Source organism: Phyllostomus hastatus, unplaced genomic scaffold (assembly GCF_019186645.2).
Source record: "Phyllostomus hastatus isolate PE091 unplaced genomic scaffold, TTU_PhHast_1.1 phas_scaffold_93, whole genome shotgun sequence".
In the NCBI taxonomy this organism is placed as follows: Eukaryota; Metazoa; Chordata; class Mammalia; order Chiroptera; family Phyllostomidae; genus Phyllostomus; species Phyllostomus hastatus.
The window spans coordinates 35,833,812-35,858,392 of record NW_025334042.1 but is presented as its reverse complement, the minus strand read 5'-3'; the positions used below and the strand labels follow the sequence as shown (position 1 = coordinate 35,858,392).

Here is a 24,581-nt window from a genome sequence, read left to right as displayed (position 1 = left end):
CAGATCCCTTGTCCACTAATGGTTCTGGGAATCCTCAGGATGCCTACCTGTTGGGAACCGCTCTGCCTGGTTTCAGAAGCTGTAACCTCTGCCAAGGCTAAGGCTGAGGGAGAGACCTTGGACTGTAAGCCACCAAGGAGACAAAAGCTTATCTCCCTGGCAGAAGCACTGCTTCTGCTCCTTTTACTTCATCCATAACTGGCCCACAATGCTCGGTTGGTTAGCCAATGACAGGTAAGATTCCCCAAGGGGGGAATGATCTAAGAAGGCACAATCAGGTGGGAGGCCCCCAAGGGAGGACTTTGGGGGCTACAGCAAAAGGGGGTGATGGACCCTCGCCCCTTGGCTGTGATATAGCCTGAGTCCTCACTGTCTGCGAGAAATCTCCTAATCTCTTGTCTGCCTTACTTCCCTTGCTCCACCTAAGCCTGAAACAAGGACAGAAGGTGGTGCAGCCCTGTGCTGGAAAAGGCAGGTTCCCTGGACAGTCAAGCCTAAGAAAGAATATGTAAAATCCTGTGAAACCTGCTTTGTTTAGAATGCTCCTAATGAAATGATAAGGGTTCCAGCAAGAAGTAAGTTTGTTCCTCAAAGTTTTACACCTCTTTAGCTATCTGACCCTGACTCAAAATTGGCCCTCAGTGTTCTTTGTTATCTATTGCTTAATCCTTACTTCCTGGCAATGATTAATGAGCTTTACCTGAGTTCTTGTGTAAATGAACCCAATAAAAACCCATGAGGAAAAGGCTCTTGGTCCTTCTCCTTTGAAAGATTGGCCACCTTTCCTCCCCAAGTAGATCATGTCTTGGTAGACTTATTCTCATCTGTGGCAGCTGAGGGGCCCTGCAGGCAGAGCCTCCCCCCACCCCCACACCTACCAGCTTCTAAGCCTCAGTCTTGGCTTTCACTCTTTACTAGGCAGGAATGGCACCACCACCGCAGCTTTAGACTGGGCACTGACGGAGCTGCGTTCCCATTCCACAAACACAAAATTGGAATGCTGCCCCCATGGCCCTCTGCCAGAGCCTGCAGTTCTCATTCTTGCCATGGGTTTGTTCCTTCTAACTAATGTGCCTTGAAGAGTGGGAAGGTGGAATGCACAACCAGACCCCTCGTGCCTGTGAATGCACGGCACAGTTCACAGTGTTGATGCTCAGTGGAGCCAGGACTTTGTAGACCCACACACGTATAGTTCACCCATTGACCACTCAGTACTCTGAGCTCTGTTCCTGCCACTGTGTCTGCTGCTGTCTTGTCATCTTTGGAGACACTGGCATTTTTGCTCCCTGTGGAGCTGGAAGGCAGCCTCTCCTGATGTTGGCTAAATTACAGTGGTGGTAGCCTGAATTCAGAGAGATGCTTGCCACCCTACAAGTGGGGAGTGAGGAGAATGCCTGGTACCTTTCCACCTGCATAACAAAGGCAAGCAGTTTTAGCTGTGCAGCTTTCCAAAGCATGTCTATAAACTCTCTTTCAGAATACAGACTCCTCTGGATGCTCTGGGATGGCATGGATTCTGGTATCACTTTACATGCAGCTGTGTGGTTATGATGGTAGCCTTCATGGTTCTTGGGATGAGTACTTGGAGCACCCTCAGTCTCACCCTCATCCGATCTTTGTTGGGGCTATTTCAGTTTAAGAGGTATAAGGGACATTTTATGCTGTTGTATCACCAGGAGTGATTCTTCAATATCAGTTGATTTAGTCACTTGCATGATTCCTCGAAATGCAGATTCACATTAACTTTTATATTTACAGGAACCTCACCCTGTCCACATACACTATTAACTTTTTAAACCATGCAGAAAGTGAGTTAGGGTAAATTTACAACTTGTAAGTTTTTTATAACAGTTTTATTGAAATATGACTCATGTACCATAAAATCCACCCATTTAAGTTGTATAGTTAGTTTTTAGTGCATTCACATAGTTGTGCAACCATCACCCCAATTTTAGACCATACTCATCACCCCCTGAAAACCCCTTACCCATTATTAGTCACTCCTGCTTCTGCTCCCTCCTTCTTGCCAGCTTTAAGCAACCACCCATGTACTTTCTGTCTCTTGGATTTGCCTGTTAGGAACATCTTGTATCAGGGGTATCAAACTCATTCTCACCAGGGGCCACATCAGTCTTGGGGTTGCCTTCAAAGAGCTGAAATAATTTTAGAACTGTATAAATATAACTATTCTTTAACTGTTAAGGAGCTGAACTTACATTTGGCCCTTAAAAGGCAACTGTGAGGCTGATGTGGCCCCTGGTAAAAATGAGTCTGACACCCCTGTTTTACATAAATGGGATCATACAAGATGTTGTCCTTTGTGTCTGGCTTCTTTCACTTAACATAATATTTTCAAAGTTCATCTATATTGTAATATGTATCAGCACTTCTTTTTTTTTTTTGCTGAATAATATCCCATTGTGTGGATATGACACATTTTATTTACCTGTTCATTAGTTGATAGACATTTGGGATACTTCCACTTTTGTCCATTATGAATAATACATTGTGAACATTCATGTACAAGTTTTTGTTTAGACAAATGCTTTCAGTTCTCTTGGGTATATACCTAGGAGTTGAATTGCTGGCTGGAACGGTCACTGCCAGGCTGCTTTCCAAAGTGGCTGCACCGTTTTGCATTCCCACCAGAAGGGTATGAGGGTTCCAGTTTCTCCACATTGTAAGGGATATTTTAACAGAAAACATGATAAATGTCAAAATGAGGCATATGAAATCATGATCTCTCTTTATTTACTGGCAATAAGCTCAATAAACTACAATTTTATCTTTTTTATTGTTGTTCAAGTGCAGTTGTCTGCATTTCCCTCCAGCTCTCCCCACACCCCACCCATCCCCACCTCCCACCGTCCACTTTTAAGACTTGCTTGATTCAAACTAAAACGTTATATTTAAGATGCACACTTTTAATCATGAACATGCAGTGTAGGTAATATACAAGAATAAAACCTCAAAGTGCAGAGCAAGTTTATCCCACAAGTTTTAAAAAGTGACTGATAGCAAGGATTAACGTATCTGAACAAAGATGTCAGGTTGGTAGCATTCAACTCTTTTTCCCAAGATGCTCTTCAAAACATAAGTAAATTAGTAAATGCAACTGGACAGGTGGGGATAGGGGTGTTGCTTAATTCCACTTTCTGGAAATATCCATATCTGACCCTTAGCTCAGCCAATACATTCTGTAACATATGTTTAAAAAGCATTCACACCTCTGTCTTTGCACTGATAGAATTGTCTTTTTAGAAACATTGTACATAAGACAACTTTTTGGAACTTTAGAATATATATTTTGTGACATAAACACTTCATTTTATAAAATAGAAATGGCTAAGGGATTATAAGATAATTGGTACAATTATTCTGTAGTTTAGAATTCTGTTATGAGAATTTCTGTCAAGGAAGGGGCTCACAGATCTTATCTGTGGATAACAACCTATAAAAAAACACAAGGCACCTGAGGATCTCCATGGACAGGCCCTAGCTACTTTCCCATTTTCCTACTAATCTTCTTGTTATGCATCCAAGTGTCAAGTTATCTCTGTGGCTTTGTGTGTTTCAGCCTTACCTTGAGGCTATTTTGTGTCACCTGGCTTCTTCCCCAGATTCTAATTAGGTGGAATGGCTCGGTTCAGCCACTGGGGGTGAACAGAGGAAGATGCTGCCCAGTCTGTATTCATCTCTGGGCACTGATGGGGAAGAGATCCTAAACCCAATCTCAGTAGAGAGGAGGCAGTGCAACTGTGCCATTGAATGCTTTAGAACTGACTCTGCGAGATAAACATGAACACCTTGGGCTTGTGTGATGATGAAGAATGGAGTGGACATAAGGAAAAAATCCAGGAGTTGGAGCAAGCTATAGTGCCCCTGTTTAAGGTTTTATAATGTTGACACCTTGCAGTCTATTATGTTTAAACTCAATTTCACTTTATTTCAAGCATGGTTTTCTAAAACTATGTCTACATCAAGTGAAAGCATGAACTTGAAAGATTGTAACTTGGTGAATTTTTTTTCTTACAAAAGCTTACTTTATCATTATGAAATTCTCTTAGTTGTGCTCTAATGTGACATTTCCATTCACAAATGTCTTGAAAATAAATGAAGATTTTACAGGAATCACAGTGGACAAAATGCTGTATCTGCCCAATTATTACTGGCTAATCTTAGTGTAATGACCATTCTTTTTTTTAAAAATATTTTATTTATTTATTTTTAGAGAGGGGGAAGGGAGGGATAAAGAGAGGGACAAAGACATTGATGTGCAAGAGATACATCAACCAGTTGCCTCTTGCATACCCCCAGCTGGGTACCTGGTCCACAACCCAGGCAAGTGCCCTGACTGGGAATTGAACTGGCCACCTTTTGATTAGTAGCTTGTCACTCAATCCACTGATCCACACCAGCCAGGGCGTAATGACTATTTTTATCTGTGTTGTCACACACTAAGACCTGCTGGATGCCCCATGCAAATGCCTTGATTTTTTAAATCACAAATTATCTTATTTCCCATCAAGCATTGCCTCTGTTTAAGGTTTGCAATTAGAAAAATTTAAAACCATCTGGAATTTTAAAATAATGGTGTGTTTTTCTTCTGGAACATTTATTTAATGTGGAGAAGTACTTCTTACATAAATTGATTAATAGATAGAGCTTACTTCCTTCATGTGATGTGTAAATACTATTTTTAAATTGACTATAGGTGTGATGCAGTTTATACATTCCACCTTAAAAAGGATTATGTCTATGAGTTTGTGTTGTTATATTTGTAAACATTCAATAAGTTTTCTTATTCATAATTCTCATGATTGGAAACTCTAATGCTTTGTATTTTTTATATGTCTACTATGTGATTCAGAGTTACTATGACAATAGCGTTTATTTTTTAAATGATCAGAGAAAGATCCAATTTGTCCCTAATGATATCAATATTTATCTCATTTTAATTTAGCATAAAAATAGGCTTCAGAGAAGCCAAACAGGAGAGCTGATACCTAGATTCACCTTTTCTTAGTTCTGACTTTGAGAAAATTAACCTCTTTTAGTCTCATTTTTGTATATCTCTCTTTTATTTCTAATCACATATAGCTCATAGGTTTGTCGTGAGAATTAAACAAGCCAATAAATCAACATCTGTCACATAATTTGTATTTACGACCTGTTGCTTGTTGTTATTGTCAGTAATATCAATGACAACAATAATAATATTTTAAAATATTTTTCTGTTTGGGGCATATGTTGTACTCTTTATTAGCCAAATAATGTGATACCTCATTACTCAATTACTATACTTTTAATTATACAGATTATATATGTCACTACACAGGCGTGACCACACACACACACACACACACACACACACACACACAAATGACCACACATACTGTACCTGAAGTGTTTTTTTTTCTTCTTTTTAACTCAGATCCAATGAGAACAATGGTTGGAGTTCTCACTCATTTTCTTCAGCTTTTTTAAGGAATGCACTATGAGGGAGTCATCATAGATATATGTACATGAAATTTTTAAAGAGAGGCTCTGAGAGTTTAAATTCCCCATATTTGGCTGTATATTCTCAGTCACTACGTTCGCCCGTCTTCTCAAATGTAGGAAGAAACACGGGCACATAACTATGCTATATGGTGGACTGTCTCAGACTTGAAGACAATTCCAGCCGACTAAACACCGTGTTAACCTAGGGCACCCATGGTTTACAGCTCCCTCTTGATTGTGTCAGGAAGGGCTCAAGGCCAAGCTGGCATTAAGCATAAGAAAGACATCACTTTGGAGAGATCAGAGAGTGGATTTGACTCTGGGGCAGCACAGGGGTGCCTGGTTTCGCCTGTCCCACTCACAACACATCGCATGTCACACAAAGCCCTGGAGCCGCATCATGCAGCTTAATATTTTCACACCAGACATGCTTCAGTGAAAGCTTCTGATAATACCTCTGTGACACCTTCCCAAATACAGCTCCCTCCCACAGATGCTGCCGTCTATGAACCAGTTCTAGTTTTACATATAGATGCTATTAAACTGATTTAATTATTATTTTTCACATAAGCTAATGATTTTATTTTCCCAGGAATGGCCAAGTTATTTCTTTGTCCATTATGTATAGTTTAAATATGCTTCAAAGAGAACTTGTTTACAAGTGTCCTTTTTAAAAAGGAATATCAAATGAAAAGTTACATTTTTCCTTTTAGGGAAGAACCTTGTAAATTTTTCATTTGAGGAGTCATCTGCATCATTACAATCCACTTGCTAAAAACAAATGTGTTCAGGGAGACCCTTGACACCCCAGAGCTGAGAACACTCTATGATAAACAAGCAAAAAGCCCACTGTTGTGAGTGCTAGTGGATTTTGGAAGGAAGCATAAGGCTTTTGTGTTTTTAGACCCTTCTTAAAACCTGGAAAGAGACAGTCATCATTGGGATTTGAGATATATTCTCTATGAGAGTAATTTTGCCTCTGGGAAAGTCAGAGCCAGGCCAACATCACTCCTGGGATTTTGAAGTCTGAAGTCACTTGTTTGCCTCTGCTCCCTAGAGAACTCAAGAATGCTATTCATCGGCCAGTGTGAACAGTGGTTGAGCAATGGTTTGCTGTAACAATTATTTCCAGAACTTTTTAAGTTACAGAAATTCTTCCACACTGCTTTTCAGGCACTTGGAAGACAAATGTTGGTGGGGTTTTCAGGTGGGACTGAAAAATAAAGGGGCCAATATTTTAGAAGTCTCCATGACTATTCCTCCAGAGAACTCTTAAGTACTCTGCTAGTCTTTTGAACATGTTTTTTATTTGTTTATTTTTTCTTTTTCTTTCTTTCTTTTTTTAATAATCATGCTATCATGCCAGCATGAGATCAGCTTTTGTTAAAACACCCAAGCAAAACCATTAAACGTTACTAAATCCTTTTGGAGGTGTAGAAGTGAGCAATGAGAGAAAGGGAAGGGAGATAAGAGTTTATTCTGGGGTGTTTAGATTAGTACTGGCATTATTTTTCCCTGCTTCAATTTTCTTCTACACCATGAAAAAAATAGCCATATACATTGTGTTAATTTCTCTCTTGCTGCTACCCAGCATGATTGCTTCTTAAAATCCTCAATTGGGTCTCTAAACTTCTAGTCAGAGGCTTTTTTTCCATATAAACTTCCACTATTGCAATTAAAAAAGTGTTTATTCATTCAGCTTGTATTTATTAAGTAGTGTGTGTCAGCTGATGTTCTCAAGAAGTTCTCAGGATGCGTCAGTGAACGGACAAAGTCCCTGCCCTCGTGGACCTTGCAGTTAGCTCCCAGAACACAACTTCTCTACGCTGGACAGAACCCAACCTTCAGCATGTTTAAAGGGTCCCAGTGGTCCATGGAGGGTCCATTACACATTGCTTGTAGCATGACTGCTACTTCACTGACACACTACACTTAAATATGCAGAAAATAAATACTTCACACATTCTTGTCTGTATGTAATCTAATTCTCCTTATGTGCTTCTGCCTGAGAGAAAATGAAAACAAAACAGCTAGATTTTTTTTCTCATCTGCTACAAACAGTGATTTAACCAATGCTTTTGGCTAATACTTAGCCTCTAGGTGAAAGAAAGGGAAAGGAAGAGGCGGTGCATCAGACAATACTTCTGAATGCCGGAAGACTATTCCTCAACAGTCTGTGCTATCCATAACTCAATGATAGACACAAAACACTTTTAAATCTAACCTGCATTATCATTAATTTTTCTTTTTTATTGAATTTATTGGGATGACATTGCTTAATAAAGTTATATATGTTTCAGGTGTACAATTCTACAATACATCGTTTGTGTATTGTATTGTGTGTTCGTCATTCCAAGTCAAGTGTCCTTCCATCACCATTCATCCCCCACCCATTATTCTGCATTATTAACATTCCCCATCTCTTTCTTAAGTCTAGACAGTCAACAAAACAATAAATCAAGCCCTGACTTGCAATACCATTTGCAATTTCCATGGTGTAAATACTTGTACTGTAACTGATTTCAAGCTGCCACTGCAATGCCACTGAAGGTAGAAAAGATGTGCAACAGCTCATCATTGTGTCATAATGGCATGGTGATACAGGTGCACCAAACAGATACATCATCACAAATAACTTCAGGATCATAAATACTAGTAAACGTAGTAAAAGTAAAATAATTAGGAAGTAATGAGTTTTGAGAATGTATTGCCTTTATTTTTAATATAATTTATTTTATTATAAACTTATATAACTTAACTTTTAATGGTATGTTTAATAGCTGTCTTGGAAAGTTTCTAAAAATAGAAGTATTGACTCTCACAAGTCACTATGTCAGGCTAAAACCATAGTAATCACAAATGATCTCTTTAATGCCCTTCTCACTCTCCTTCAATCCAATGGCCAATCATATTGACTCTACTGCTAAAATACACCTTGAATTGCTCACTTCTCTACCACCATCAGAGTTCTCATCACCATCATCTCCAGCCCGTATTCCTGCAAAAGCCCCTTAACGGCTCTGTCTCCACCACTAATGTCCAGTCCATTCTCCACATATTTTAAAAATGTGCATCACATCATAGCACTTCCCATCTTAAACTCCTCAACATCTTCCAATTGTCCTTAGAAGAAAACCCAAGCTCTTAGCTTATCCGATAAAACCCTACGTGATTTGGCTATAGCCTCCCTGACAACTTCATCTTGCCATTATTGCATTCAACCACTACATTCCAGCCACACGGGCCTTTCTTTTTCAAAAACACACCCACTTTGTAGCAATCTCAGGGCCTTGGCACTTGTTCTGTCTGCTGAGAAGGCTCTTCCCTCACAACATTTCAGCTGGCTCATTCTTTACCAGGTCTAGTGAAATGTCATATCTGTGATGGTTAATTTTACGTGTCAGTTTGACTGGGCTACGAGATGCCCAGAAATCTGGTTAAACGTGATTTCTGGGTGTGTTTGTGAGGGTGTTTCTGGAAGAGATTAGCATTTGAATTGGTTGACTGAGGAAAGCAAATCGCCCTCCCCAGTATAATTGGCCATCATCCAATCTCTTGAGGATCTGAATGAACTAAAAGGCAAAGAAGGTGAATTCACTCTGCCAGGTTGTTGGAGCTGGAACATAGGTCTTCTGCCTTTGGTGCTCCTGGTTCTCAGGCCTTCAGACTTGGACTGGAATCTTCACCATCAGCTCTCTGGCTCTCAGCCCTTGGTGAGGGCTTTCCTGGTGTCCAGTTCACACATGGCACATGTGGGACTTCTCAGCCTCCATAATTGTATGCATCAATACTTTATAATAATCTCTCTCTCCCTCTTTTTCTCCCCCATTCTCTCTCTCTCTCTCTCTCTCTCTCACACACACACACATGCACACACACATATGTATGCATGTAGGTATACATCTCCTATATGTTCTCTTCTTTGGAGAACTCTAATAAAATGTCCTAGGAGAAGTCTGCCTTGACTTTTTTTTTTAATCTAAACTGGCCCTCACTCCTGTATCACCACTCTCTTTCACATTTCTTATTCCCGTGAACTCAGTGGGGCCAGTTACTTGGGCAAGTTACTGAGTCTCTTCATGCCTCAATTTTATAATTTGTTAAATGGAAGTAACTGTAATACTTCCCTCATAGGGTTGTGAAGACCAAATGAGTTACTATATGTAAAACCACTTTGAACATTACCTGAATCACATTATGCATTGTATAAGTTTAGCTGCTGATATTGTCATAGTTACTATTGTTATTGAAGTATTCAAAGTACCTATTACTGCCTAAAGGTATTTTGTGGATTTATTTGTATGCTTATTTATTGTCTTTGCCACTGGAGAACAGTGACCTTGAATGACTTAGGTATCGCTGCATTCCATCACCCAGAATAGGGCCTGGCACACACTAAGTACTTAAATATTTCTTTAATGGCTATGTGTATAAATGAATAAACACAAAAACTGGTGGTGATACCATTCTGACCTTTCGTTTATTTTTAGAAAAAAAATATCAAAAAGACTTATAGATCAGCATTATTGAAAAGGCATAGCCTTATCTGTATGTGGTAGAATTCCTTGACTTCTCCCCCATTTCAGCAAGGGCATCTATGAATTCTATGGATACTGGTGCTTCATGAGTGCCAAGTAGCTGATGCCCTGGTGGTCTCAATAATCACTAAGTGGCTAAACTCAGCTTTTATAGTAAAGTTTAAGTATTGAGAACTAGTAGTTTCTATCCATAGTAATGAATGAGCCCAGGCACAGAACTAGGAGCTTGGAATTCCTGAAGCCTGGTGCTTGGGGGCTCAGTGACTCAGCAGAGATTCTTCAATGGTGATCTTTTGTGGAAGAGCTTGGAGTAGCCTCAGGATGGTTTCCAAGGTTTGCTTTTTTTTAGTGGTTGTGTTTAGAGTGGATACATAATCTAGGGCAAAAACCTTATCTTGAGTGGACCTATCTTGACCTTGAGCAGGTGCTCAAGGAGGCAATTTAGAAAGGTTCATTTCCATATTTTTTATTTTTCATTTAGATCCCTGGTATGTCAAATGATGGCAAGGTCCATGAAGATTTCTTCAACTCACACCCTATTGATCTGGAAAACCAAGTTTCTTCACTCTGCTGTCAGCTTTTTGAGGTTAGACTGTGTGTCTTCCTTATCTGTGCACATTAAGTCCCTATCACTGGATACCTACCACTGAATAATAATAACCTGTGGGTGAAAGACAGAATTCCTGTGCTCAGCACACTCAGTATGGCAACTGAAATCCTAGAAAGCAGGGCTTTGGTGAAGTTCTATGAAGTTCTAAAGGTTAGAAATTCTAAATAATCCCTCTCCCCCTTTTCACTAATTCCTCTTAAGGAAGCACTGAGCAAGAGAAAGCAGGCTCTGGAATCAGACAGGTCCTGACATGGGTTAAATGACTAGTTAAACAAACTTGAGGAAGTTACTTAACCTTTCTGAGTTTTCTAATCTGTAAAATGGAAACAAAAATGGTACCTATGAGGACTAACTGAGATAGAGTATGTAAATATTTTACACCAGAATGTGGTGTCTCCTATGTGTTCAGTTACTGGAATCTGTTAATAGGAGTCATGTGGAGAGGTTTTTTTTTGCTTCTTGTTTGCATGTTATCAAGAAGCATACTGAGAGATGAAATATGTCTGAAGCAGAATAGAAGTGGGTCCAATAACACAGGGCCATAGAAGATCCAGAGCCAGAGTTGCGTTAGGGAGAAGAGGGGTTTGGGCCTGCAGGTTGGGGCGCTACAATGGTAGATGTGTAGAGAGGAAGTTGGAAGTGACAGAATAACGACAGAAAACATAGTCAATGGGACCCAGAATGGACCAGTTTTCCTGGACAGGAAATTTTACTGAGAGTTATATCTGGATCTCTGTCAAACTACTGGAGAGTCTTTGTTCTTTACTGAATATTTACTTATTAGAAAATCAAAATCAAAACCGTGTTCTATGACCATTGAATTAAAAGAAGTTGGCAGTTGGCTGCTTTTAAACTGACTAGTGTATTCATCCTATAAAGCAAGGCCACGGGGGAAACATGTATTTCTTCTTCTATTGTGTAGATCAAATAACAGAGAGTGAATTGTGAGTTAAAGTTACTGGTGCAGACTGATCAGAAGAAGGTGAATCAGGAGGTAAGGGGGTGAACATTGAAGAGAAAACCATTGTGAACACAGAAGAGAGGACCACAGAGGAAGGGGATGGGAGCAGGCATCTGAAGTAGAAAGGGATGGTATTATGTTGAGGGGGGGCAGGGGAAAAAATGAGCAAGAAGTAAGCCTTCAACAACACAAAAATAACCCTAACTATGTACTTACATGGCTATGCATACAACTGTAAGACCTCAAAAGGAATAAAAATCTTAACATTTAAGAAAATGTCCTTTGGCGTAGTAATAGACCAATGCTCCTTGAAAGGTTTTGTAATGCATGTGTAGGCGAGAGAGTAATTTGGCAGAAAGGAGAAGAGTTAATCTGAAAGAGGAAATTTGAGGTTAGAAGAACATTAAGGCAAATCATTCACAATGAATGTAAGGGAAAGAGCGCGATTTAATAATAAATCAGGGGGACAAATAACAGAGGTAACGTCAGTGACCACGTATAACACATGAAGACTATGGTGCCGACCTGTATATGTATATCATCACATTGATTGTCACAACCTGTAAGTTAGCCCCATGTAACAGGCAAGGTGGTGACTTGGTGGTGGTGAGAGAGCTGAGAGATAGGGGGTCTGAGTTTTGTATCTGGGCACTTGGAGATAAAAGCTCACATACTTTGCCATTCAGCTGGAGTCCCCAGAGAGCAGAGGGAGGATGATAAAGACAGGGAAAGGATTGGGAAGGAAAGTTACAAAGAATTTTGTGTTAAAGAATCTCAGAATAAAAATAAAGCCCAGCAAAGAATAAAAAGAAGAAAAAAAAATCCATGAAAAGAGTAAGGGAATTAATACTCACTGATCACCCTGCATGACTCAGGTCCACATAAACAATCTTTCATCCCACAAGAGCCTGTTAAAATAGATGTGATTTTCATTTACACAGATGAAGAGATAGAAGTGCAGAGAAGTCACCCGTTAACCACTTAGTTCATAAATACCAGGGTCAGGCTTAGAACGGCCCTTCAGCAGCAAGCATTCGAAAGCCCACAGTATTTCCATTCGAACAGCTGCTTGGGAAAGGAAGTGCTAAGGCTGGGTGTGAGAGAGCAGAAATGGCATCTCCTTCGAATGGTAGGGTAAAAATGCAAATAAAGCATGACTAGAAAGACAAAAAAGGGAAATGAGAAAGGGAGGACCACAAGGTGATAATTAGGCCCACACCACACCACCTGTTCTTCCTTTGGCCAAAATGGTCTTCAAAGGCTCTGAGTGAAAAACAAACGTAGCTGCTCAGAAAGGCCAAGAGAGACATTTCTATCAGTCATGACATGGAGTGATCAGTGATATTGAAGAAACCCAAAAAGGGGACAAGAAAGAGATTCCAGACAATTGACATATTGCTGATTGCAACAGATGTTTCATAGGAAACAAAAATTTTCGAAAGGAAAGAATACAGAGAGGAGGTCAGGAAGACACACTCTCTAAAGGTGCTTGGCAGGAAATACGGTTACTGTATGGGACAGAAGGAGACACAGTTGGGTATGAAAAGCAACCCTGTGAAGCCAGAAGGGTAGGTTTTCTTGTCACCATGTCCTATATAAGGAAACTGAGGCCCATGGAATCTGAGGACTTACCCGCCACTAGCCCCTGAGTTTTAGAATCTAAGTGTCCGTCTCTAAATCTAGCATGCTCAGTACTGTACCATTTTTCATGGGAAGAAATACATTTCTAACAGTGGATTTGAGGTGTCAATAATGGGAGGAATATTTTTGAGTAGGGATCTTTACCTTGTGCTGTGCAGGGAGCTCTTTTTAAACATCCTTTAGTTTTTAATAAAAACAACTCTATTTTTTAGATGGAAATACACTCTGCTCAGTCTTATTAGGGCTGTTTATAGTTATGGTAGCGTTTTCCAGGTGAAGTTTCATATGGAACTTTCACCTTGTATTGGCCAATAATTAGCACAGTGGATGCTGACTTCACAAAGTGATTGTGACTTTTATGCATGTCCTTTTCTTTGCAACTGTCCAGGATACAGTGATCCTCTGGAAAGCAATTCTTTGATGGTCAGTTCAATATCATTCAGAGAAGTAAGCTGCCTGCTGGGAAATATATGCTCACTCCCAGACTCTAGAGTCTTCGTTTCACTCCTAAGCATGTCTAAGTAAAACTCAGTGAATTATCTTTGGCCTATTTAGAATAGAATCAATTTGTTTAAGCCCACAAAAACTCACATTGGACATACTCATGATTATCAAAATTCACATTGGGTATACTCATGATTTTCAGTGGTATACTGACACTCTTGAGCTGTTTAGATGACTAGTTTTGCTTCCTCTTTAATGATATGTGAGAGAATGTCACCCCTTTTTACCCACCCTCCTTCTATACAATAATGAATAGAAGTCACTAGAAATCATGGTCAAAGTGACTTTGAAGTTTCCTGTTGAATATTTCTAGACCCTCATGGCTATATTTTCCATCCCTGCTTCATTCCACTGGGATAACAGAAATATTCCACAGTTATCAGGATTAAGTGGCTTGGTAGCAGTGTAGCAACCCAAAATCAAGGGACAAAGCTCAATTCCTTGACCACTATTCAGGATCTTCATGAAGAAATAAGCTGTTTCCTGAGTCCAGATGGGTGGCCTTCCTTCCTTCCTTCCTTCCTTCCTTCCTTCCTTCCTTCCTTCCTTCCTTCCTTCCTTCCTTCTTCCCTTCCTCTCTCTCTCTCTCTCTCCTTTCTTTCTTTCAAACACATTTCATTTGGGATTCAAAATATTTTTACAAGAAAGTTTTAGGAATCCCATGATTTACCCTCCCACCTGTGATAAAGTCATCTAAAGTGGTGGTTATTTTATCTTCTTTCTTTTCTTAAAATCTCATATCCAAGGGAGAATAAGCTTTTGTTTTAGAAAGTAGAAAATATGTTTGTTTATGATAATAAGACACATGTAGGATACTAATTAGTGCAGGGAAAATCTCTGGGATCTTCGATGCTAACCTCTACTCATCATTCAGCTCTTCCCCACTCGCTGCCCTCCCTTCCTCCCTCCCTCCCTTCCTTTCTATTTCTTTCTTTCTTTCTCTTCTCCCTTTCTTCCTCCCTTCCCTTCTCCCTTTCACTCTCTCTCTCCCTATGTCTTCTTTTCTTTTTTAATTCTTTTGTATTTGCACATCCTTACCTACTTCCTGCTCTGGGCTGTCTCTTCCCCAGGACATGGCCGTGGGGAAGCAGACATGTAACCTTCCTGGCCATGTGTGATATCCCCAGACAATAATCAGCCGGTCAGTACAAAGAAGGTTTAATAGCTTGGTTGTAGCACCTTCAGGCTCTGAGTGACAGGGGCTTCTTACCCGCTACATCACAGGATCTTCTCTGACTATATTTATTGACTCTGAAAGGCCCTGTTGATTCTTTTCATAATCAGGCAGGCAGATGAGGTCCCAGTACAGGGAGGCTGAAGGGAGGGTCACTGCACAAGCAGAGTCCAGAAGCCCCAGCAGACAGGGCTCCTCCCACCACAGACCAACAAGATTCCATGTAGTTTTTTATGTCTAAGACTCTCTGATTTACCCATTACCACATAGTGGTCCCTTTAAAACCAGGTTTTATGAGTCCCAGTTGAATGCTCTTGATTGTCCTCATACCATGGACATGACATTGACACCTCTCCTGCTGGTACAGTCCCTAGTGTGGTCAAGCTCAGAGGCACAGGGAGAGATATCTGAGATCAGGACATCTTCCATTTAAGGGACAAGACCAAGACTAGCCTGCCAAGACCTAGGCTGAGCCACAGTTCCTTTGCTCTATTGTCTTTAATTAAGACTCTTCCTAGATACAACAGCCATGTAACCAGCCCTAGGGTTAGGAAAACCAGAGGCTGCTTTCACTCAGCCCTGGTCATACTGGGTGGGGAGGGGAGGTGGTGCTGGCTGGAGTGTGGATCCAGCCCATGGGGTGTGATAAACAGATGGATGCAATGTACTGGGGCTGAAAGGTCTGCCCCTTCTGAATTTGGGGTGGGGTCTTTAGGGCAGATGAGGCCCCAAGGTTAACTCTCTGTCCAAAGAATGAACTGAGTCATTCGGGCAGAAGTTTTGCTAATACCCTAGAAATAATGGCTAGTAAAACTGAAAAGGCTGGGATAGGCAAGGCAGGAACCTAGGCCACATGACCAGAATAGAGACTGGCCGCCAGAGGAAGATGGGGACAGGCATTGTTCCTCAGGAGTCTGTCTGGAGAGACGGGTGGGTGTGTGCACTCAGGTAGGGATCTCATGGGCAGGTCGAGCAGCACAGGAGGGAACGCCCAGCGGAGCCACTTTTGATTCTGTCTTTCCAGATAACTACGGGAACTATCCTAGGGTGGCTCAGGCTTCAAGAAGCAGGGTTCATTCTGTACACATTCATGAAGCTGATCAGGCCCACAAACGCAGGAAGGGCTGATAGGTGGATTTCAGAATAGGAATAGATGTGTTTTTTTAATATTCTTGTCTAGAGGACAGAACCCCAGGTGGAGGCAGAATTTACAAAGAGACAGATGTTGACTGAATGAGAAAAACCTATTTTCTAACCTTCCAGCAGCAGCGAGTGCTTCCTGAGTGGTATTCTCAGCAGTACCACAGGGCCTGGGACGCAGCACCCTCTCACTGAACAGACGGCACTAGATGGGGATCCCTTGCTAGAGAAGGGATCCCCTCTGACAGGCTCTGGGAGATGAGGGGATTGGCTCTGACACCTGTTGCCTGATGAGCACCTGTAGATGATTCTGCAGATCTGAGTGAACCTTTTCCCTACGGCAAGATCCTTTTCCCTCGACTGCAGGGCTGGGAGATCTATCTCAGCCCAGAGGCCTGAGGTGCAGAAAGGGAGGGAAGTGAAACCAGACCCACTTGTGGGGTGGAGCACCCACTGAGCTGGATCGATCTCGGGGCTGCAGAGGATACGTGGAATTCCATTTTGAAAGAGAGAACCCAAGAGTACAATGTATGTCTTGGACAGTCCATGATATTCAATATTTGATCAAGATAAAGAAAACAGAACAATGCCCTTGTGTACAAATGGACACTTGTTTTACATTCCTCATTTAGCCCTGCCCCCAAAGGGGCTTTTATTTTCAGATAAGCTGCCAGTTTACTTTTTAAGTCAAGGTTGCATTGTTTGTGGACCCGGGTAATCACTGCAATCTAAACACACACACACCATTGATGTGTTATGTTGTAAGAGAAATCATTCTGTTACTCAACAGTAACTGCCAGAGCAAACTCATCTTTGCAGCCAATGCTGTCAGTCATTTTGAGAAATGCAAGCAGAAGCACTGACTATAACCAATACAAATATAGTGGTTTACTTTGTTTCCTTGATGAAAAAGGCGATGTGTGATTTTTTTTTTCCTTTATGGGTACAAGTTGTCTGAGGCAGCTTGTCAACCACTTTTCTTTCTTTTTATAACCTGCTACCCACCCTGGTTCCCCCTCACTGACCACCTTCACTGCTACCGCTCTGGTCAGAGCCACTGTCAGCTCTCATCCTACAAGAGCCTCAAGAAGGTCTCTCCGCTTCTGCTCCTTCCTTCTTCAACCTGTCCCCAACACAGCAGTTGGAGTGAGCATTTTAGAATAAAAGTCATATCCTGTCATTCCTTTGCCTAAACCCTTGCATGGCTCCCAATCCACTCACAGAACAATTCAAAGTGTTGACCAAGGTCTGCATAGCCCTTCTCGATGTTTCCACCCTCCCCCGGCCTTACCTCCTGCCTCCTCCCCTGCTTTCCTTCCTTTACTCCCTTGCAGTCTGTGGGCCTCCTTGCTGTTCCTTCTTGAACCCACCAAGTGCCTTGTGTGGGGCTTTTGCTTTAGCTCTTGTCCTCTTGTCTCGGCTTGGAGCAGTGCTCCTCCATGACAGAGGCTCACTCTCTCTCTCTCCTGCAAGTCTTTGCTCAAATCTTTGTTCTCAGTGAGGCCTGCCCTGGCCACTCCAGTTCTATAATTTAGCACCCACCCGTGCATGCCCAGTCCTCCTTAATTGGTTCCACTTTATCTTTCTTTCTCATTATCGCTTCTTAACATACTTTATAATTTATTTATGATATTTATTATTTATTGGTGGTGTCTCTCTAAGTGCATGTAAATTATGGGAACTTCTGTTTTGTTCAAGCACCTAGAATGGTGTTTGGCATGTAGTAAGCACCCAGTACATATTGTTGATGAACGTACTGGGTGCTTACTACATAAGTGAACGAAGGTGTGTTTTTAGTGCCTGCTAGTTTACCCATCATCCTGTGGTGTAACCAATCACTGGCCAGTCGTTTTGGTCATTACCTCATTTGCTCTTTGGAGACCTGTTGTTATCTCATTTGATCATCTTGTATGCAAATGATATCAAATGCTCCTTTTTGTTTTAACCTCGGAACAATCATTTCCACAGTCATCCGTGTAGTTGTGCTTTCTTTTTATAATTCGTTCAGTGCAATGAGGCTTCAAGAGAGCCTCTCAGCCAGGCCCTGCTCTGGACCAGTGACAATCTGAAGTTTTCTCATGAGTTTGCCATTCTCATCCTCCAGTGACTGTTGCAGCCTGTTCTTGCTGCTGCCAAACTTGTGACTCTCTTGCTTTAAGTTAAGCCCTTACTTATTTTGTTAATTTTTGTTTTATTTATCTTATTTATTCTTGCTAGACATGGATAACTAGTCTCTTTCCCAAAAGTTTGAAACGCTATATTCTCAGCATTATGGTCTAAAAATGAAACAGCCCCCCCCAACATCATTCATCTTTCTCCAGAGGATACAATTTTTTTCTGAAGCATGCCACAGCAACTTACTGAATGCAGCAGTTCGCTAAATCTCAAATTTAAGCCATACGCAAAAATTGCCTTTACGAGGAAACCACAGTAGAACTTGATTTGAAAGAATTTTTCTTGGTTTGAACAGTATAATGTTCATGGTAGAAAAGGATAAATTCATTAAGTTACAACTTCAAAATCATGTGAAAGCTTGGGAGGATGAGTTAATATGTTATCTGAAGAATAATATATAAAGTAATACCCAAATGAAGTTGGTAAGAGGCTGTTGAACTAGAGTGGGCAAGAGAAGAAGAGGATTGTGCAGAATCAAATATGGTCCAAATAAGGTTCAGTGTGTGTGCGTGTGCGTGTGTGTGTGTGTGTGTGTGAGAGAGAGAGAGAGAGCGAGCGCGCATGCACGAGCTAACCCAGAGAGGAAGACAATGTGAGACCTGCGACCTTAGAAACTAGAAGTAAAAGTCCCACAGCATCGCAGCATGAAGAAACTGAAAGTGTCTTTTCCTGAGAAAAGGCAGGTTTAAACCTGAATGGAGGGAGGGGAGTAAACACAGTCAGTGCTGTTTTCAAGAAGGCAATGAATACCTTCTCTATGATAAGTTGTAAGCCATCGTTAAGGTGATCTGAAATGACTCTGAAGCCCTGAGCCAGAAGTGGTAGAAGTGGGTGAATGTCTAGCATGAGAATAAGTGAGAAAAAGTTTGTCCTTTCAAAGTGATAAAGCTTGAATGTAAGTGGGACTTCCGTTACTCAGAGATTTGTGTTTCTTTAAATATACACGTTATATGCCACAAATCAATAACAGTGTCCCTAGCATCCAATAATAAAAAGTGTCATTGAACTCCACCATGCTAAGCATGAAGGCCACCAGGGTGAATAAAAACAATCCCTGCTTTTATGACGCTTAGGGAACAGAGAGATGTTCAAATCAAAGTGCATACATGTGAGCAGTTGCTTGAATAGTTGTATTTTTTACAGAAATAAAAAATCAGAAGTGGATGGCCCACTCAGGAGTGTGGTTTCCCTTCACTCTCAGGTCTGCACAGAGCCCAGGAAGCAGGTTGCGTACCAAGGGCAAATACCTGAGCTGCACATGGGGTGACTCGAAAGAATTCGTCACCCTCCAGATCCCAACGTGTGCCCGAGAGAGCTGCTTGCCTGTGAAGCATGGTGTCAGCTCCTGTACAAAGCAGATTCTTGGGATCCTTCTCAGGAATGTACTATGTCATAGTTTCCATGTTGGATGCTGGAGTCTTTGTTTTAATGAATCTCCAGGGGATTCTTAGGTGCTGTTTTAGAATTCTGCCATTTAACAAAGAACGCTCTTTATGCACCTGAACATATAACATGATGGCAAATGTCAAAATACCTAAACTGATATCAGCTTATCTTCTAGGAACACTCTGTTATTGATTTAATTCAGTTTACTGTTGAATCTGAGCTCCAGTTCTTTTCTATTGTGTTGAGGTCTAACTGGTCCTTTCCTATACTGCATATATATTCTTGGTTGCCTTTTTTTCCCCCTGTGGGTATATCATTTTATACTTATCCGTATTACATTTCATCCTGTTATTGTAAGGCCATTGAAAAATCTGGTCAAAACAGTTTGGGATTTACCTCTTTCCTCTGCAGTATAAACAGCCCTATATGATTTAGAATCAGTCACATACTTTCTAAGCCCATGTTTGATCTCTTCTTTTATTTGTAAAAATTAAGACAAGCAATCCCCCAGACTGTGGAATACCGTTCTACCCAGTAGTGATCCTCAGCCGTGAGCAACTTTGGCCTTAGATTCTATGACAGTCTAATGTAATCTATTACCTGTTGTATACAAACATCTCATAAAAATACATGGAGCACACAGGTGGAGGAATATATAAACAAGAGTTTTTAAATGGGTATTTTTATTTGAAAAATTTAACTTCTTGTTGGAATAAGAATGAGAACTGTGCTTTCTTTATATTATAAAATTAAGAAATAATTTAGGAAGGCTCTGGCAGGTGAGATAAGCTAACTGCAAATCTTGGGTCTCAGATGCCACCTGTAGGGACCTGGAGAAAGGGCTTCCCCAGTACAGGGGGTTGACTGTCCTCCCTGGTCTGCCCGAGTCCTCTGGCTTCAGAACATCTTACAAATCAGCCCTTTCTGGATGTGGAGAATCCTAACTGTAAAGCTAATATTTTAATACACAGTGTTTTAACTGCTGCTGCCTTGTGGGGTGTCTTAATTGAATACTTTCAATCTTGTACTTATGTCCTGAAGCAATCTAATCATCCAGGATACAATTTAAGAAAATGAAGAAAAAATTAAAATATACAGTAATGAATGGGACTAATTGCCATGGTGCCTCACGGAGTGGAATGCAACTGGTAGACGTTTAATAAATATTAATTTATGCCCATGACAGTTAGCCCTACAGGCAGGCAGCACGGTTTTCCTTTTCTCTGAGTCACCATCCTATCGGAGAAAAGGCACTTTTGTACTTCAGTTACACAATCCGCAAAAGGAAATAGTTCTTGTTCATCATTATCAACCCCGAATAGAGAAAGAAATGCAGAGGGATTAACTTAATAATTGTCTTTGTGTTTGAAGGTGGCGGCTGGCCAGGTGTTCTCAGGCTTGACTGAAGAATTAGAATGAAATGTGTTTGAATTGGGAGGATTAAGGGTGGATGATGAAACCCTGGAGTGCCCTTTCTGACACTTTTTAACTAGGGCTTTTCTTGCTTCAGGTGGCCAACGCAGAGGCTTGGAGGAGACGACCTCTCCTACAGCCTTGCCACTCTAGGTCAATTTTAAGAAAATGGTCACTGGTGAGAGCTGATAAACTGCAAGGGTAGTTCTTTTGCATAGACTCTTGATAGTTATGTGGTTCAGGGTGAAAACACTGACTATTTACATGCCCGAATTCAGAAATTTAACAAATCAAGAACATGGTTGAAGGTAACCATCAAAATTACCAGCAAGGACTCAACTGAGCATGTCTCATTTGTCCCAGCAGCCCCTGCACTCGGGAGCGAACTAGGCCAGCCGGCCATATGCGGCCTGCTGTGGACTTCTGTACCGCTCACGGACGAAAAATGGTTTTTACATTTTTTTCCATGGCTGAAGCAAAATCAAAAAAGAATAACATTTCATGACCCATTGAAAACTAAATAAATTCAAATTTCATTGCACATAAAGTTTTATTTGAACACAGACATGCCTGTTCATTTGTGACCATTTTTCTACCACATCAGCAGAGCTGACTAGCTGAGGCAGAGACCACATGGTCTGCAAAGCCAGAAATATTCATTATCTGCCCCTTTACAGGAAAAGTTTGCCTACCCCTGATCTAGAGAATCTGTCCAGAAGTGGACCACAAAATGTGGAATAAGCTTGTCATGACAGCGTTATCTCCAGGAGAAAAGCTGAGAAAAATGTAAGTGTTCCTCAAGTATGTAGGTATTAGTAAGTAGATGGTGTCACAGGCGCCCAATGGAATTTTTCAAAACCACAGAATGAAAGCCATGATTATCTACCAACTGACAAAGCAAATGGTTTTGTTAATTAAAGTGGAAAAAAAATCAGGGCACAAACTTGTGTATCCATAGCCTTTCATCATACAATTACTTTCGGTTATCCAACCAACATTTGTTGGAGGCTAGAATATTATCAAGTCATACACCATATACATGAGAGAAGTAACAACCTAGAAATGATTTACAGTGGTTGGGTAAATGCGATAGATTTTGTTGATTTTTTTAAAATCTCAATTTTTTTCTGTAAGATGTTTGTTATTTACATATTAAAAACTGTATTAAGAGAGATGGGGAAAGCATCAGAGAGCACAAAAACACAGTGAAACGTCTCTCAAGACTGCGACTGCCTGGCGGAGGGACCCCTGACACTGGGACAGCAGCTTGTTCTGCCCCAGCGATTTCTGTCTCTACCTCCTCCTTTACCACACTGCTTGGTATAAAAGAAAAGAGCAAGTGTCCATTTAAAATCTTTCCTGCTTTCTACCTCCACCGCCAAGGGAGCCAGTAGGCATGAAAGACTTCCCTTCATTCAAAAATACATAATCAAGCTCATTTAGCAACAGTTGTACCATCTGTGCAAACTGCCGCCCCTTCTCAGAAGAGATTTAAGTGGTATTCTGTGTCCTTCGCAGTGACCGTGGACCTCACCCCCGAGCAAGGCTGAGCGGGAGTTTTTCTGAAGTGAAATGGTTCTGGAGTCTAGTTACTGAACACTGCCCCTTCTCCCCTCCCCTGGGTCAGGAAAATGACCGCTAATTAAATTACACTGTAGATTTTAAACAAGTAGTATCACTGTTCCTTAATGTTGCTTTTTCAATATTCCAAGATATAGTAAGATGAAATTAATAACAAAGGCAACATATTCTTAGTATTAACTGTACGATGGGCACAAAACACTGATGCCAAAGGCACTATGGAATTATTGTGCACATAAGGCATCCACAGGAAGACGAAGACAAGCTTTAAAAGGCCAGAATGATCTGAACAGCGATCCACCCAAGCCAGTGTTCCGACGCTGTCGCGGCAGTTTGGGGATGCCCTGCTGAGAGGAACGGGACAGCCCTGATGACTGCTCGGCACGGATGAAATCCCATGGATATTGTGGACGGACCTCTCTCCCTACCTCTGGACACAGTTCTTATGCTGGTCAGACGTTTCTATGTGGGGACTGGAAAACTGAATTAAATCTAATAAATATTCATTGAGCACCAGCAGTACCGGGGTCAAAAAGTAACTAAAGACAGTGTTGTGTTCTGGGTGGCAGAATGAGGGTGGTGAGGAGGGGGTGGGGTGTTGGACGGCCATAGCTGTGATTGAGACATTCAGGAGATGTGGACAGCAGAAAAGAGGAGCAAGAGGGAACACAAGGCACATTTCAAAGGAAAAATATATTTGCTTTAGTGATTGATTTTATAGGGGAATTACATAGAAATTTCTTTGAGGGCAGAGTTTCTGCCTTAGATCTGCTGGGAGAAGTGTAGCACCATTAACGAGATTAAAAGGTAAGAAAGAAAGCTAGATTTTTAAAAGAAAGATTATAAGCCTAGTTTTGATAATAATAATTTAAGATAACGATGGGCCACCTAACATCAACTATCCATTCAGGTGATTGAAAAATACGGAGTTTGAGGAGAACTCTTGAAAAGTATTCCTATATTCAGCAAGCATTTCTTTAGTTTTGAAATTCCTAAAGAACTGATTCTGCTTTCTAGCAACAATTTTTTACACTTTGTTTCCACCTTTCAAAAGCAGTTGGAAGGCTCTCAGTTAAAATGCAAATTAATGTTGTCCATTAAAATTGCCTGAATTTGGAGTAATGACAACCACTAATAATGTGGGGTATTTTTGAAAAAGACTATTTAAGAGATTTTGTCATACTTTAAATTCTTCTGGAAGCACCAGTTTGCCTTGAGAGGATTTGACAATGTTATAAAAGTAATACAAGGGTGAGGAAGGGTTGGTATTTAGCCTCTGATACCAAAATAAGATTTTCAAAAGGCAATAGTCTTTTAAGCCAGATTTTGCACTAATTTTTTTTTTAGCAATCAAGACTAAACCATGAGAATTCAAATGATACATTTTCTTCCACAGTACAGAGAGTAAAGCCCTTCCACCTAAAACAGCTGAGGTATTTTGATGACTGACCAAAAAAGAAAATAAATTATGATGTAGAGCTCACCCCTTCTAGTCCAAGGGGAGGAAGACCAGGAGTTTGAGCAGATCAGATATCAAACTCTCACCCCAGTGTCCCATGTGGGGTGAAAGGTCAGTGAGTAAGGTTTTAGAAACATCTACGTAGACAGATATGTGGAAGGTGAAGGACATTTGGACTAATTAATGTCTTGCTTTTCTGAGGGTATTGTGGAAGAGGCTGTGGCCGCTAGAAAAAGCTCTGGCCTTTGGCTTGATGCACATGCAAACCGGTGTGAGGGAAATGGCATGGGGGTGGCCGTGTGGGTTGAGAGATGAGTAACCAACTGATTTCTCCTGCCCACCTGTATGACCATAAAGGGGACCTTCAGCGAGGGGTCATAGAGGTGCAGAAAAAGGTCATAGGCCAGTAAAGGCTTAGGGACAGAAAGGAGAGGCTAAAGAATGTGAAGGCAGCCGTGACTGATGTGGACCACAAACTCCAGTGCTGGGAACTCAGT

The 24,581-nt window shown here is 41.0% G+C and overlaps 1 non-coding gene across 1 annotated transcript; it reads right to left on the bottom strand.

The window, feature by feature from the left end:
• Window positions 1-5,425: 5,425 nt before the first annotated feature.
• On the bottom strand, window positions 5,426-5,519 carry LOC123813132. The gene has a single exon (XR_006784648.1). It is a non-coding gene; the product is annotated as a small nucleolar RNA SNORD116 (small nucleolar RNA).
• Between the last annotated feature and the right edge of the window lie 19,062 nt (window positions 5,520-24,581).